Genomic DNA, 16919 nt, shown 5'->3' with positions numbered 1-16919 from the left:
TAGGGGGGGAGGGGGAGGGTTAGGCACTAGGGGGGAGGGTTAGGGACTGGCACTAAGGGGGGAGGGTTAGGGTCTGGCACTAAGGGGGGAGGGGGAAGGTTAGGCACTAAGGGGGGAGGGTTAAGGATAAATAGGGCAGAGTAACAGTATTTACTGTTCCCCTGTCGGGATTCTAGCCATCTGGATGCCGCTGTCAGTCTATTGACAGCCGGCATCCCGAGTGTCGGGATATCATAACCAACCCGTAGTTAAACGGTTTGTTGCATCAACTGAGTGTGCTAGAAGCACCAGAGCAGAATAGAGGAACTGCACGGGGTGGTGTGACAGACGCAGGGTGCTACAATGAAGACTAATATACTTGTATCTCCAAGATTCCAGCTGTATTTATATTAACACCTCAAACCCACCTTCTCCTCCACTCGCAGCACAGAGGGCGCACCACAGAGAGCGCAGCACAGAGGGCAGTCCTCTCTCTCTCTTCCCCATTCTGATGCTTGCTCACCTCTTCTCTTCCTCTACACTGTAAGCTGTCAGGCGCTTCCCTACCTTCTCCTCTGTATGAGCTGCTGTACATTGGATACAATTGCACCCAGAGAAAAGTCGTCTTTCACATCTCAGAGGAACAGAATAAAACCTCTCTACATAATAACACAAATACTAAACACAGAAGGGAGCTAGAATAGAGGAGTAAGTACACAGTCAGACGAGGAATGTGCACTGTGATTATTACTAGTTATATAGGGGGCCAAGTGGCTCTTATCTGCCTTCCCAGCCTCTGTTTCTATAGGGCCTCATTATCGGGAAGGGCGCCGATCCTGAAAGAGGGCACATCTATATGTGACTTTGGCGTGGCGTCTCGGGAGAAGGGGCGCGCCGCCACTTTCCATCACTCTAGAGGGAATGCCCAGAACTCACCGAGATGCCGAGCTGCCCCCAAGCTCTCCCCGTAATGTGTACAGACGCCATGCACATGCCCTGGGAATGTAATCATTGTCTGCATAGTGCTCACCCCCATGGCCAGCAGGGGGGGCAGCACAGCGGGAGGGGGGCGCCATGGGATGGCGACAGCCTGTGATTAGCGGGGCACATCCATAAGGACAGAGCACATTTTAGAGTTTTAAAATTGGATGGGGCACAGCGTTCCTCTGACACAGCCCAGCTGGAAAGCAAAGAAAATTTAATTACTTGTATCAGTCTCTGCCCAACTGAAGGTAACAATTTAACTGGTCTACTATGGATCACATATCACAGAGACAGTGCGGGTATACTGGGAACTAGGGAGAGGAGATAGTGGGTGGCGCACCAGGGACTGGCAGGGATGGTGGGGGGGTGTGCACCAGGGACTGGCAGGGACGGTGGGGGAGGGGCACCAGGGACTGGCAGGGACGGTGGGGGAGGGGCACCAGGGACTGGCAAGGACGGTGGGGGAGGGGCACCAGGGACTGGCAGGGAAGATGGGGGGATGCACCAGGGACTGGCAGGGACGGTGCGGGGGGGTGCGCCAGGGACAGTGCAGGGGGGTGCGCCAGGGACTGGTAGGGACGGTGCAGGGGGGTGCACCAGGGACTGGCAGGGACAGTGCAGGGGGGTGCACCAGGGACTGGCAGGGACGGTGCTGGGGGGTGCACCAGGGACTGGCAGGGACGTGCACCAGGGACGGTGCTGGGGGGTGCACCAGGGACTGGCAGGGACGTGCACCAGGGACAGGCAGGGACGATGGGGGGTGTACCAGGAGCTGGCAGGCATGGTGGGGGGTGTGCACCAAAGACTGGCTAGGACGGTGGGGGGGGGGGGGGGGGAGGGAACCAGGGACTGGCAGGGAAGATGGGAAGATGCACCAGGGACAGGAAGGGACCGTGGGGAGGGGGGATGCAAAAGGGACAGGCAGGGACGGTGGGGGGGAGGTGGGGTGCACCAGGGACTGACAAGGACGGTGGGGGGGTGCACCATGGACTGGCAGGGAAGATAGGGGGGTGTACCAGGAAATGGCAGGGACGGTGGGGGGTGCACCAGGGACAGGCTGGGGGAAAGTATCGGGACAGTGTAGTGATAGATCTGGGAGAGCCCACGACAGTATTACCGTAATTACACCACGGCCGCTTCCTCCCGGTCACCTTTCACCCATCCCGCCGAACACCGGAACCACCTCCGCCTCCGCCAATCACTGGGACGTCACTTCCGGCTCTGCGTGCAGCGCACACTAAACAGAGCTCAGCGCGAACGTTCCCACTGACATCAGTTCCTACAGTGACTCCCCTCACATAGCACTGACTCCCCTCACATAGCACAGACTCCCCTCACATAGCACAGATTCCCCTCACATAGCACAGATTCCCCTCACATAGCACTGATTCCCCTCACATAGCACTGACTCCCCTCACATAGCACTGACTCCCCTCACATAGCACTGACTCCCCTCACATAGCACAGACTCCCCTCACATAGCACTGATTCCCCTCACACAGCACTGATTCCCCTCACATAGCACTGACTCCCCTCACATAGCAAAGACTCCCCTCACATAGCACTGACTCCCCTCACATAGCACAGACTCCCCTCACATAGCACAGATTCCCCTCACATAGCACTGACTCCCCTCACATAGCACTGATTCCCCTCACACAGCACTGATTCCCCTCACACAGCACTGACTCCCCTCACATAGCACTGACTCCCCTCACATAGCACTGACTCCCCTCACATAGCACTGACTCCCCTCACATAGCACAGACTCCCCTCACATAGCACTGATTCCCCTCACATAGCACTGACTCCCCTCACATAGCAAAGACTCCCCTCACATAGCACTGACTCCCCTCACATAGCACAGACTCCCCTCACATAGCACAGATTCCCCTCACATAGCACTGACTCCCCTCACATAGCACTGATTCCCCTCACATAGCACAGACTCCCCTCACATAGCACAGACTCCCCTCACATAGCACTGATTCCCCTCACATAGCACTGACTCCCCTCACATAGCACCTACTCCCCTCACATAGCACAGATTCCCCTCACATAGCACAGATTCCCCTCACATAGCACTGATTCCCCTCACACAGCACTGATTCCCCTCACACAGCACTGACTCCCCTCACATAGCACTGACTCCCCTCACATAGCACTGACTCCCCTCACATAGCACTGACTCCCCTCACATAGCACAGACTCCCCTCACATAGCACTGATTCCCCTCACATAGCACTGACTCCCCTCACATAGCAAAGACTCCCCTCACATAGCACTGACTCCCCTCACATAGCACAGACTCCCCTCACATAGCACAGATTCCCCTCACATAGCACTGACTCCCCTCACATAGCACTGATTCCCCTCACATAGCACAGACTCCCCTCACATAGCACAGACTCCCCTCACATAGCACTGATTCCCCTCACATAGCACTGACTCCCCTCACATAGCACCTACTCCCCTCACATAGCACAGATTCCCCTCACATAGCACTGACTCCCCTCACATAGCACTGATTCCCCTCACATAGCACTGACTCCCCTCACATAGCACAGACAGTGACTCCCCTCACACAGCACTGATTCCCCTCACATAGCACTGACTCCCCTCACATAGCACTGACTCCCCTCACATAGCACAGACTCCCCTCACATAGCACAGATTCCCCTCACATAGCACAGATTCCCCTCACACAGCACTGATTCCCCTCACACAGCACTGACTCCCCTCACATAGCACTGACTCCCCTCACATAGCACTGACTCCCCTCACATAGCACTGACTCCCCTCACATAGCACAGACTCCCCTCACATAGCACTGATTCCCCTCACATAGCACTGACTCCCCTCACATAGCAAAGACTCCCCTCACATAGCACTGACTCCCCTCACATAGCACAGACTCCCCTCACATAGCACAGATTCCCCTCACATAGCACTGACTCCCCTCACATAGCACTGATTCCCCTCACATAGCACAGACTCCCCTCACATAGCACAGACTCCCCTCACATAGCACTGATTCCCCTCACATAGCACTGACTCCCCTCACATAGCACCTACTCCCCTCACATAGCACAGATTCCCCTCACATAGCACAGATTCCCCTCACATAGCACTGATTCCCCTCACACAGCACTGATTCCCCTCACACAGCACTGACTCCCCTCACATAGCACTGACTCCCCTCACATAGCACTGACTCCCCTCACATAGCACTGACTCCCCTCACATAGCACAGACTCCCCTCACATAGCACTGATTCCCCTCACATAGCACTGACTCCCCTCACATAGCAAAGACTCCCCTCACATAGCACTGACTCCCCTCACATAGCACAGACTCCCCTCACATAGCACAGATTCCCCTCACATAGCACTGACTCCCCTCACATAGCACTGATTCCCCTCACATAGCACAGACTCCCCTCACATAGCACAGACTCCCCTCACATAGCACTGATTCCCCTCACATAGCACTGACTCCCCTCACATAGCACCTACTCCCCTCACATAGCACAGATTCCCCTCACATAGCACTGACTCCCCTCACATAGCACTGATTCCCCTCACATAGCACTGACTCCCCTCACATAGCACAGACAGTGACTCCCCTCACACAGCACTGATTCCCCTCACATAGCACTGACTCCCCTCACATAGCACTGACTCCCCTCACATAGCACAGACTCCCCTCACATAACACTGACTCCCCTCACATAGCACAGACTCCCCTCACATAGCACAGATTCCCCTCACATAGCACAGATTCCCCTCACATAGCACTGATTCCCCTCACATAGCACAGATTCCCCTCACATAGCACTGATTCCCCTCACACAGCACTGATTCCCCTCACACAGCACTGACTCCCCTCACATAGCACTGACTCCCCTCACATAGCACTGACTCCCCTCACATAGCACAGACTCCCCTCACATAGCACTGATTCCCCTCACATAGCACTGACTCCCCTCACATAGCAAAGACTCCCCTCACATAGCACTGACTCCCCTCACATAGCACAGACTCCCCTCACATAGCACAGATTCCCCTCACATAGCACTGACTCCCCTCACATAGCACTGATTCCCCTCACATAGCACAGACTCCCCTCACATAGCACAGACTCCCCTCACATAGCACTGATTCCCCTCACATAGCACTGACTCCCCTCACATAGCACCTACTCCCCTCACATAGCACAGATTCCCCTCACATAGCACTGACTCCCCTCACATAGCACTGATTCCCCTCACATAGCACTGACTCCCCTCACATAGCACAGACAGTGACTCCCCTCACACAGCACTGATTCCCCTCACATAGCACTGACTCCCCTCACATAGCACTGATTCCCCTCACATAGCACTGACTCCCCTCACATAGCACAGACAGTGACTCCCCTCACACAGCACTGATTCCCCTCACATAGCACTGACTCCCCTCACATAGCACAGACTCCCCTCACATAGCACTGACTCCCCTTACATAGCACAGACAGTGACTCCCCTCACACAGCACTGATTCCCCTCACATAGCACTGACTCCCCTCACATAGCACTGACTCCCCTCACATAGCACAGACTCCCCTCACATAGCACTGACTCCCCTCACATAGCACAGACTCCCCTCACATAGCACTGATTCCCCTTACATAGCACAGACTCCCCTCACATAGCACAGACTCCCCTCACATAGCACAGACTCCCCTCACATAGCACAGACTCCCCTCACATAGCACTGATTCCCCTCACATAGCACTGACTCCCCTCACATAGCACAGACTCCCCTCACATAGCACAGATTCCCCTCACATAGCACTGACTCCCCTCACATAGCACTGATTCCCCTCACATAGCACTGATTCCCCTCACATAGCACTGACTCCCCTCACATAGCACAGACTCCCCTCACATAGCACAGACTCCCCTCACATAGCACTGACTCCCCTCACATAGCACAGACAGTGACTCCCCTCACACAGCACTGATTCCCCTCACATAGCACTGACTCCCCTCACATAGCACTGACTCCCCTCACATAGCACAGACTCCCCTCACATAGCACTGACTCCCCTCACATAGCACAGACTCCCCTCACATAGCACTGATTCCCCTCACATAGCACAGACTCCCCTCACATAGCACTGACTCCCCTCACATAGCACTGACTCCCCTCACATAGCACAGACTCCCCTCACATAGCACAGATTCCCCTCACATAGCACTGACTCCCCTCACATAGCACTGATTCCCCTCACATAGCACAGACTCCCCTCACATAGCACAGACTCCCCTCACATAGCACTGATTCCCCTCACATAGCACTGATTCCCCTCACATAGCACAGACTCACCTCACATAGCACTGACTCCCCTCACATAGCACTGACTCCCCTCACATAGCACTGATTCCCCTCACATAACACTGACTCCCCTCACATAGCACAGACAGTGACTCCCCTCACACAGCACTGATTCCCCTCACATAGCACTGACTCCCCTCACATAGCACAGACTCCCCTCACATAGCACTGATTCCCCTCACATAGCACAGACAGTGACTCCCCTCACACAGCACAGACTCCCCTCACATAGCACTGACTCCCCTCACATAGCACAGACTCCCCTCACATAGCACTGATTCCCCTCACATAGCACAGACTCCCCTCACATAGCACTGACTCCCCTCACATAGCACAGACTCCCCTCACATAGCACTGACTCCCCTCACATAGCACTGATTCCCCTCACATAGCACAGACTCCCCTCACATAGCACTGACTCCCCTCACATAGCACTGACTCCCCTCACATAGCACAGACTCCCCTCACATAGCACAGACTCCCCTCACATAGCACTGACTCCCCTCACATAGCACAGACTCCCCTCACATAGCACAGACTCCCCTCACATAGCACAGACTCCCCTCACATAGCACTGACTCCCCTCACATAGCACCTACTCCCCTCACATAGCACAGATTCCCCTCACATAGCACTGACTCCCCTCACATAGCACTGATTCCCCTCACATAGCACTGACTCCCCTCACATAGCACAGACAGTGACTCCCCTCACACAGCACTGATTCCCCTCACATAGCACTGACTCCCCTCACATAGCACAGACAGTGACTCCCCTCACACAGCACTGATTCCCCTCACATAGCACTGATTCCCCTCACATAGCACTGACTCCCCTCACATAGCACAGACTCCCCTCACATAGCACAGACTCCCCTCACATAGCACTGACTCCCCTCACATAGCACAGACAGTGACTCCCCTCACACAGCACTGATTCCCCTCACATAGCACTGACTCCCCTCACATAGCACTGACTCCCCTCACATAGCACAGACTCCCCTCACATAGCACTGACTCCCCTCACATAGCACAGACTCCCCTCACATAGCACTGATTCCCCTTACATAGCACAGACTCCCCTCACATAGCACTGACTCCCCTCACATAGCACTGACTCCCCTCACATAGCACAGACTCCCCTCACATAGCACAGATTCCCCTCACATAGCACTGACTCCCCTCACATAGCACTGATTCCCCTCACATAGCACAGACTCCCCTCACATAGCACAGATTCCCCTCACATAGCACTGATTCCCATCACACAGCACTGATTCCCCTCACACAGCACTGACTCCCCTCACATAGCACTGACTCCCCTCACATAGCACTGACTCCCCTCACATAGCACTGACTCCCCTCACATAGCACAGACTCCCCTCACATAGCACTGATTCCCCTCACATAGCACTGACTCCCCTCACATAGCAAAGACTCCCCTCACATAGCACTGACTCCCCTCACATAGCACAGACTCCCCTCACATAGCACAGATTCCCCTCACATAGCACTGACTCCCCTCACATAGCACTGATTCCCCTCACATAGCACAGACTCCCCTCACATAGCACAGACTCCCCTCACATAGCACTGATTCCCCTCACATAGCACTGACTCCCCTCACATAGCACCTACTCCCCTCACATAGCACAGATTCCCCTCACATAGCACTGACTCCCCTCACATAGCACTGATTCCCCTCACATAGCACTGACTCCCCTCACATAGCACAGACAGTGACTCCCCTCACACAGCACTGATTCCCCTCACATAGCACTGACTCCCCTCACATAGCACTGATTCCCCTCACATAGCACTGACTCCCCTCACATAGCACAGACAGTGACTCCCCTCACACAGCACTGATTCCCCTCACATAGCACTGACTCCCCTCACATAGCACAGACTCCCCTCACATAGCACTGACTCCCCTTACATAGCACAGACAGTGACTCCCCTCACACAGCACTGATTCCCCTCACATAGCACTGACTCCCCTCACATAGCACTGACTCCCCTCACATAGCACAGACTCCCCTCACATAGCACTGACTCCCCTCACATAGCACAGACTCCCCTCACATAGCACTGATTCCCCTTACATAGCACAGACTCCCCTCACATAGCACAGACTCCCCTCACATAGCACAGACTCCCCTCACATAGCACAGACTCCCCTCACATAGCACTGATTCCCCTCACATAGCACTGACTCCCCTCACATAGCACAGACTCCCCTCACATAGCACAGATTCCCCTCACATAGCACTGACTCCCCTCACATAGCACTGATTCCCCTCACATAGCACTGATTCCCCTCACATAGCACTGACTCCCCTCACATAGCACAGACTCCCCTCACATAGCACAGACTCCCCTCACATAGCACTGACTCCCCTCACATAGCACAGACAGTGACTCCCCTCACACAGCACTGATTCCCCTCACATAGCACTGACTCCCCTCACATAGCACTGACTCCCCTCACATAGCACAGACTCCCCTCACATAGCACTGACTCCCCTCACATAGCACAGACTCCCCTCACATAGCACAGATTCCCCTCACATAGCACAGATTCCCCTCACATAGCACAGATTCCCCTCACATAGCACTGATTCCCCTCACATAGCACTGACTCCCCTCACATAGCACTGACTCCCCTCACATAGCACAGACTCCCCTCACATAGCACAGACTCCCCTCACATAGCACTGACTCCCCTCACATAGCACCTACTCCCCTCACATAGCACAGATTCCCCTCACATAGCACTGACTCCCCTCACATAGCACTGATTCCCCTCACATAGCACTGACTCCCCTCACATAGCACAGACAGTGACTCCCCTCACACAGCACTGATTCCCCTCACATAGCACTGACTCCCCTCACATAGCACAGACAGTGACTCCCCTCACACAGCACTGATTCCCCTCACATAGCACTGATTCCCCTCACATAGCACTGACTCCCCTCACATAGCACAGACTCCCCTCACATAGCACAGACTCCCCTCACATAGCACTGACTCCCCTCACATAGCACAGACAGTGACTCCCCTCACACAGCACTGATTCCCCTCACATAGCACTGACTCCCCTCACATAGCACTGACTCCCCTCACATAGCACAGACTCCCCTCACATAGCACTGACTCCCCTCACATAGCACAGACTCCCCTCACATAGCACTGATTCCCCTCACATAGCACAGACTCCCCTCACATAGCACTGACTCCCCTCACATAGCACTGACTCCCCTCACATAGCACAGACTCCCCTCACATAGCACAGATTCCCCTCACATAGCACTGACTCCCCTCACATAGCACTGATTCCCCTCACATAGCACAGACTCCCCTCACATAGCACAGATTCCCCTCACATAGCACTGATTCCCCTCACACAGCACTGATTCCCCTCACACAGCACTGACTCCCCTCACATAGCACTGACTCCCCTCACATAGCACTGACTCCCCTCACATAGCACTGACTCCCCTCACATAGCACAGACTCCCCTCACATAGCACTGATTCCCCTCACATAGCACTGACTCCCCTCACATAGCAAAGACTCCCCTCACATAGCACTGACTCCCCTCACATAGCACAGACTCCCCTCACATAGCACAGATTCCCCTCACATAGCACTGACTCCCCTCACATAGCACTGATTCCCCTCACATAGCACAGACTCCCCTCACATAGCACAGACTCCCCTCACATAGCACTGATTCCCCTCACATAGCACTGACTCCCCTCACATAGCACCTACTCCCCTCACATAGCACAGATTCCCCTCACATAGCACTGACTCCCCTCACATAGCACTGATTCCCCTCACATAGCACTGACTCCCCTCACATAGCACAGACAGTGACTCCCCTCACACAGCACTGATTCCCCTCACATAGCACTGACTCCCCTCACATAGCACTGATTCCCCTCACATAGCACTGACTCCCCTCACATAGCACAGACAGTGACTCCCCTCACACAGCACTGATTCCCCTCACATAGCACTGACTCCCCTCACATAGCACAGACTCCCCTCACATAGCACTGACTCCCCTTACATAGCACAGACAGTGACTCCCCTCACACAGCACTGATTCCCCTCACATAGCACTGACTCCCCTCACATAGCACTGACTCCCCTCACATAGCACAGACTCCCCTCACATAGCACTGACTCCCCTCACATAGCACAGACTCCCCTCACATAGCACTGATTCCCCTTACATAGCACAGACTCCCCTCACATAGCACAGACTCCCCTCACATAGCACAGACTCCCCTCACATAGCACAGACTCCCCTCACATAGCACTGATTCCCCTCACATAGCACTGACTCCCCTCACATAGCACAGACTCCCCTCACATAGCACAGATTCCCCTCACATAGCACTGACTCCCCTCACATAGCACTGATTCCCCTCACATAGCACTGATTCCCCTCACATAGCACTGACTCCCCTCACATAGCACAGACTCCCCTCACATAGCACAGACTCCCCTCACATAGCACTGACTCCCCTCACATAGCACAGACAGTGACTCCCCTCACACAGCACTGACTCCCCTCACATAGCACTGACTCCCCTCACATAGCACAGACTCCCCTCACATAGCACAGACTCCCCTCACATAGCACAGATTCCCCTCACATAGCACAGATTCCCCTCACATAGCACAGATTCCCCTCACATAGCACTGATTCCCCTCACATAGCACTGACTCCCCTCACATAGCACTGACTCCCCTCACATAGCACTGACTCCCCTCACATAGCACAGACTCCCCTCACATAGCACAGATTCCCCTCACATAGCACAGATTCCCCTCACATAGCACTGATTCCCCTCACATAGCACTGACTCCCCTCACATAGCACTGACTCCCCTCACATAGCACTGACTCCCCTCACACAGCACAGACTCCCCTCACACAGCACTGATTCCCCTCACACAGCACTGATTCCCCTCACATAGCACTGACTCCCCTCACATAGCAAAGACTCCCCTCACATAGCACTGACTCCCCTCACATAGCACAGACTCCCCTCACATAGCACAGATTCCCCTCACATAGCACTGACTCCCCTCACATAGCACTGATTCCCCTCACACAGCACTGATTCCCCTCACACAGCACTGACTCCCCTCACATAGCACTGACTCCCCTCACATAGCACTGACTCCCCTCACATAGCACTGACTCCCCTCACATAGCACAGACTCCCCTCACATAGCACTGATTCCCCTCACATAGCACTGACTCCCCTCACATAGCAAAGACTCCCCTCACATAGCACTGACTCCCCTCACATAGCACAGACTCCCCTCACATAGCACAGATTCCCCTCACATAGCACTGACTCCCCTCACATAGCACTGATTCCCCTCACATAGCACAGACTCCCCTCACATAGCACAGACTCCCCTCACATAGCACTGATTCCCCTCACATAGCACTGACTCCCCTCACATAGCACCTACTCCCCTCACATAGCACAGATTCCCCTCACATAGCACAGATTCCCCTCACACAGCACTGATTCCCCTCACACAGCACTGATTCCCCTCACACAGCACTGACTCCCCTCACATAGCACTGACTCCCCTCACATAGCACTGACTCCCCTCACATAGCACTGACTCCCCTCACATAGCACAGACTCCCCTCACATAGCACTGACTCCCCTCACATAGCACTGACTCCCCTCACATAGCAAAGACTCCCCTCACATAGCACTGACTCCCCTCACATAGCACAGACTCCCCTCACATAGCACAGATTCCCCTCACATAGCACTGACTCCCCTCACATAGCACTGATTCCCCTCACATAGCACAGACTCCCCTCACATAGCACAGACTCCCCTCACATAGCACTGATTCCCCTCACATAGCACTGACTCCCCTCACATAGCACCTACTCCCCTCACATAGCACAGATTCCCCTCACATAGCACTGACTCCCCTCACATAGCACTGATTCCCCTCACATAGCACTGACTCCCCTCACATAGCACAGACAGTGACTCCCCTCACACAGCACTGATTCCCCTCACATAGCACTGACTCCCCTCACATAGCACTGACTCCCCTCACATAGCACAGACTCCCCTCACATAGCACAGATTCCCCTCACATAGCACAGATTCCCCTCACACAGCACTGATTCCCCTCACACAGCACTGATTCCCCTCACACAGCACTGATTCCCCTCACACAGCACTGACTCCCCTCACATAGCACTGACTCCCCTCACATAGCACTGACTCCCCTCACATAGCACTGACTCCCCTCACATAGCACAGACTCCCCTCACATAGCACTGATTCCCCTCACATAGCACTGACTCCCCTCACATAGCAAAGACTCCCCTCACATAGCACTGACTCCCCTCACATAGCACAGACTCCCCTCACATAGCACAGATTCCCCTCACATAGCACTGACTCCCCTCACATAGCACTGATTCCCCTCACATAGCACAGACTCCCCTCACATAGCACAGACTCCCCTCACATAGCACTGATTCCCCTCACATAGCACTGACTCCCCTCACATAGCACCTACTCCCCTCACATAGCACAGATTCCCCTCACATAGCACAGATTCCCCTCACATAGCACTGATTCCCCTCACACAGCACTGATTCCCCTCACACAGCACTGACTCCCCTCACATAGCACTGACTCCCCTCACATAGCACTGACTCCCCTCACATAGCACTGACTCCCCTCACATAGCACAGACTCCCCTCACATAGCACTGATTCCCCTCACATAGCACTGACTCCCCTCACATAGCAAAGACTCCCCTCACATAGCACTGACTCCCCTCACATAGCACAGACTCCCCTCACATAGCACAGATTCCCCTCACATAGCACTGACTCCCCTCACATAGCACTGATTCCCCTCACATAGCACAGACTCCCCTCACATAGCACAGACTCCCCTCACATAGCACTGATTCCCCTCACATAGCACTGACTCCCCTCACATAGCACCTACTCCCCTCACATAGCACAGATTCCCCTCACATAGCACTGACTCCCCTCACATAGCACTGATTCCCCTCACATAGCACTGACTCCCCTCACATAGCACAGACAGTGACTCCCCTCACACAGCACTGATTCCCCTCACATAGCACTGACTCCCCTCACATAGCACTGACTCCCCTCACATAGCACAGACTCCCCTCACATAACACTGACTCCCCTCACATAGCACAGACTCCCCTCACATAGCACAGATTCCCCTCACATAGCACAGATTCCCCTCACATAGCACTGATTCCCCTCACATAGCACAGATTCCCCTCACATAGCACTGATTCCCCTCACACAGCACTGATTCCCCTCACACAGCACTGACTCCCCTCACATAGCACTGACTCCCCTCACATAGCACAGACTCCCCTCACATAGCACTGATTCCCCTCACATAGCACTGACTCCCCTCACATAGCAAAGACTCCCCTCACATAGCACTGACTCCCCTCACATAGCACAGACTCCCCTCACATAGCACAGATTCCCCTCACATAGCACTGACTCCCCTCACATAGCACTGATTCCCCTCACATAGCACAGACTCCCCTCACATAGCACAGACTCCCCTCACATAGCACTGATTCCCCTCACATAGCACTGACTCCCCTCACATAGCACCTACTCCCCTCACATAGCACAGATTCCCCTCACATAGCACTGACTCCCCTCACATAGCACTGATTCCCCTCACATAGCACTGACTCCCCTCACATAGCACAGACAGTGACTCCCCTCACACAGCACTGATTCCCCTCACATAGCACTGACTCCCCTCACATAGCACTGATTCCCCTCACATAGCACTGACTCCCCTCACATAGCACAGACAGTGACTCCCCTCACACAGCACTGATTCCCCTCACATAGCACTGACTCCCCTCACATAGCACAGACTCCCCTCACATAGCACTGACTCCCCTTACATAGCACAGACAGTGACTCCCCTCACACAGCACTGATTCCCCTCACATAGCACTGACTCCCCTCACATAGCACTGACTCCCCTCACATAGCACAGACTCCCCTCACATAGCACTGACTCCCCTCACATAGCACAGACTCCCCTCACATAGCACTGATTCCCCTTACATAGCACAGACTCCCCTCACATAGCACAGACTCCCCTCACATAGCACAGACTCCCCTCACATAGCACAGACTCCCCTCACATAGCACTGATTCCCCTCACATAGCACTGACTCCCCTCACATAGCACAGACTCCCCTCACATAGCACAGATTCCCCTCACATAGCACTGACTCCCCTCACATAGCACTGATTCCCCTCACATAGCACTGATTCCCCTCACATAGCACTGACTCCCCTCACATAGCACAGACTCCCCTCACATAGCACAGACTCCCCTCACATAGCACTGACTCCCCTCACATAGCACAGACAGTGACTCCCCTCACACAGCACTGATTCCCCTCACATAGCACTGACTCCCCTCACATAGCACTGACTCCCCTCACATAGCACAGACTCCCCTCACATAGCACTGACTCCCCTCACATAGCACAGACTCCCCTCACATAGCACTGATTCCCCTCACATAGCACAGACTCCCCTCACATAGCACTGACTCCCCTCACATAGCACTGACTCCCCTCACATAGCACAGACTCCCCTCACATAGCACAGATTCCCCTCACATAGCACTGACTCCCCTCACATAGCACTGATTCCCCTCACATAGCACAGACTCCCCTCACATAGCACAGACTCCCCTCACATAGCACTGATTCCCCTCACATAGCACTGATTCCCCTCACATAGCACAGACTCACCTCACATAGCACTGACTCCCCTCACATAGCACTGACTCCCCTCACATAGCACTGATTCCCCTCACATAACACTGACTCCCCTCACATAGCACAGACAGTGACTCCCCTCACACAGCACTGATTCCCCTCACATAGCACTGACTCCCCTCACATAGCACAGACTCCCCTCACATAGCACTGATTCCCCTCACATAGCACAGACAGTGACTCCCCTCACACAGCACAGACTCCCCTCACATAGCACTGACTCCCCTCACATAGCACAGACTCCCCTCACATAGCACTGATTCCCCTCACATAGCACAGACTCCCCTCACATAGCACTGACTCCCCTCACATAGCACTGATTCCCCTCACATAGCACAGACTCCCCTCACATAGCACTGACTCCCCTCACATAGCACTGACTCCCCTCACATAGCACAGACTCCCCTCACATAGCACAGACTCCCCTCACATAGCACTGACTCCCCTCACATAGCACAGACTCCCCTCACATAGCACAGACTCCCCTCACATAGCACTGACTCCCCTCACATAGCACCTACTCCCCTCACATAGCACAGATTCCCCTCACATAGCACTGACTCCCCTCACATAGCACTGATTCCCCTCACATAGCACTGATTCCCCTCACATAGCACTGACTCCCCTCACATAGCACAGACAGTGACTCCCCTCACACAGCACTGATTCCCCTCACATAGCACTGACTCCCCTCACATAGCACAGACAGTGACTCCCCTCACACAGCACTGATTCCCCTCACATAGCACTGATTCCCCTCACATAGCACTGACTCCCCTCACATAGCACAGACTCCCCTCACATAGCACAGACTCCCCTCACATAGCACTGACTCCCCTCACATAGCACAGACAGTGACTCCCCTCACACAGCACTGATTCCCCTCACATAGCACTGACTCCCCTCACATAGCACTGACTCCCCTCACATAGCACAGACTCCCCTCACATAGCACTGACTCCCCTCACATAGCACAGACTCCCCTCACATAGCACTGATTCCCCTCACATAGCACAGACTCCCCTCACATAGCACTGACTCCCCTCACATAGCACTGACTCCCCTCACATAGCACTGACTCCCCTCACATAGCACAGACTCCCCTCACATAGCACTGACTCCCCTCACATAGCACAGACTCCCCTCACATAGCACAGACTCCCCTCACATAGCACAGACTCCCCTCACATAGCACTGACTCCCCTCACATAGCACCTACTCCCCTCACATAGCACAGATTCCCCTCACATAGCACTGACTCCCCTCACATAGCACTGATTCCCCTCACATAGCACTGACTCCCCTCACATAGCACAGACAGTGACTCCCCTCACACAGCACTGATTCCCCTCACATAGCACTGACTCCCCTCACATAGCACAGACAGTGACTCCCCTCACACAGCACTGATTCCCCTCACATAGCACTGATTCCCCTCACATAGCACTGACTCCCCTCACATAGCACAGACTCCCCTCACATAGCACAGACTCCCCTCACATAGCACTGACTCCCCTCACATAGCACAGACAGTGACTCCCCTCACACAGCACTGATTCCCCTCACATAGCACTGACTCCCCTCACATAGCACTGACTCCCCTCACATAGCACAGACTCCCCTCACATAGCACTGACTCCCCTCACATAGCACAGACTCCCCTCACATAGCACTGATTCCCCTCACAT

General features: G+C 54.3%; 1 protein-coding gene across 1 annotated transcript in view; it reads right to left on the bottom strand.

Annotated features, from left to right (window-relative positions):
* LOC148521537 (serine/threonine-protein kinase mTOR-like) overlaps positions 1 to 2169 on the bottom strand; it is a gene marked incomplete at its 3' end in the record, with an annotated part of 28732 nt that extends 26563 nt beyond the window's left edge. The window contains exon 1 of the mRNA XM_088475017.1: positions 2081 to 2169. The remainder of the gene's footprint in view (positions 1 to 2080) is intronic.
* Positions 2170 to 16919: the final 14750 nt, after the last annotated feature.

This window comes from Taudactylus pleione, unplaced genomic scaffold (genome assembly GCF_031769625.1).
Source record: "Taudactylus pleione unplaced genomic scaffold, aTauple2 ptg000160l, whole genome shotgun sequence".
NCBI classification, from domain to species: domain Eukaryota; kingdom Metazoa; phylum Chordata; class Amphibia; order Anura; family Myobatrachidae; genus Taudactylus; species Taudactylus pleione.
The sequence above is the reverse complement of the archived record's forward strand: the minus strand, read 5'-3'. Positions and strand labels throughout refer to the sequence as shown.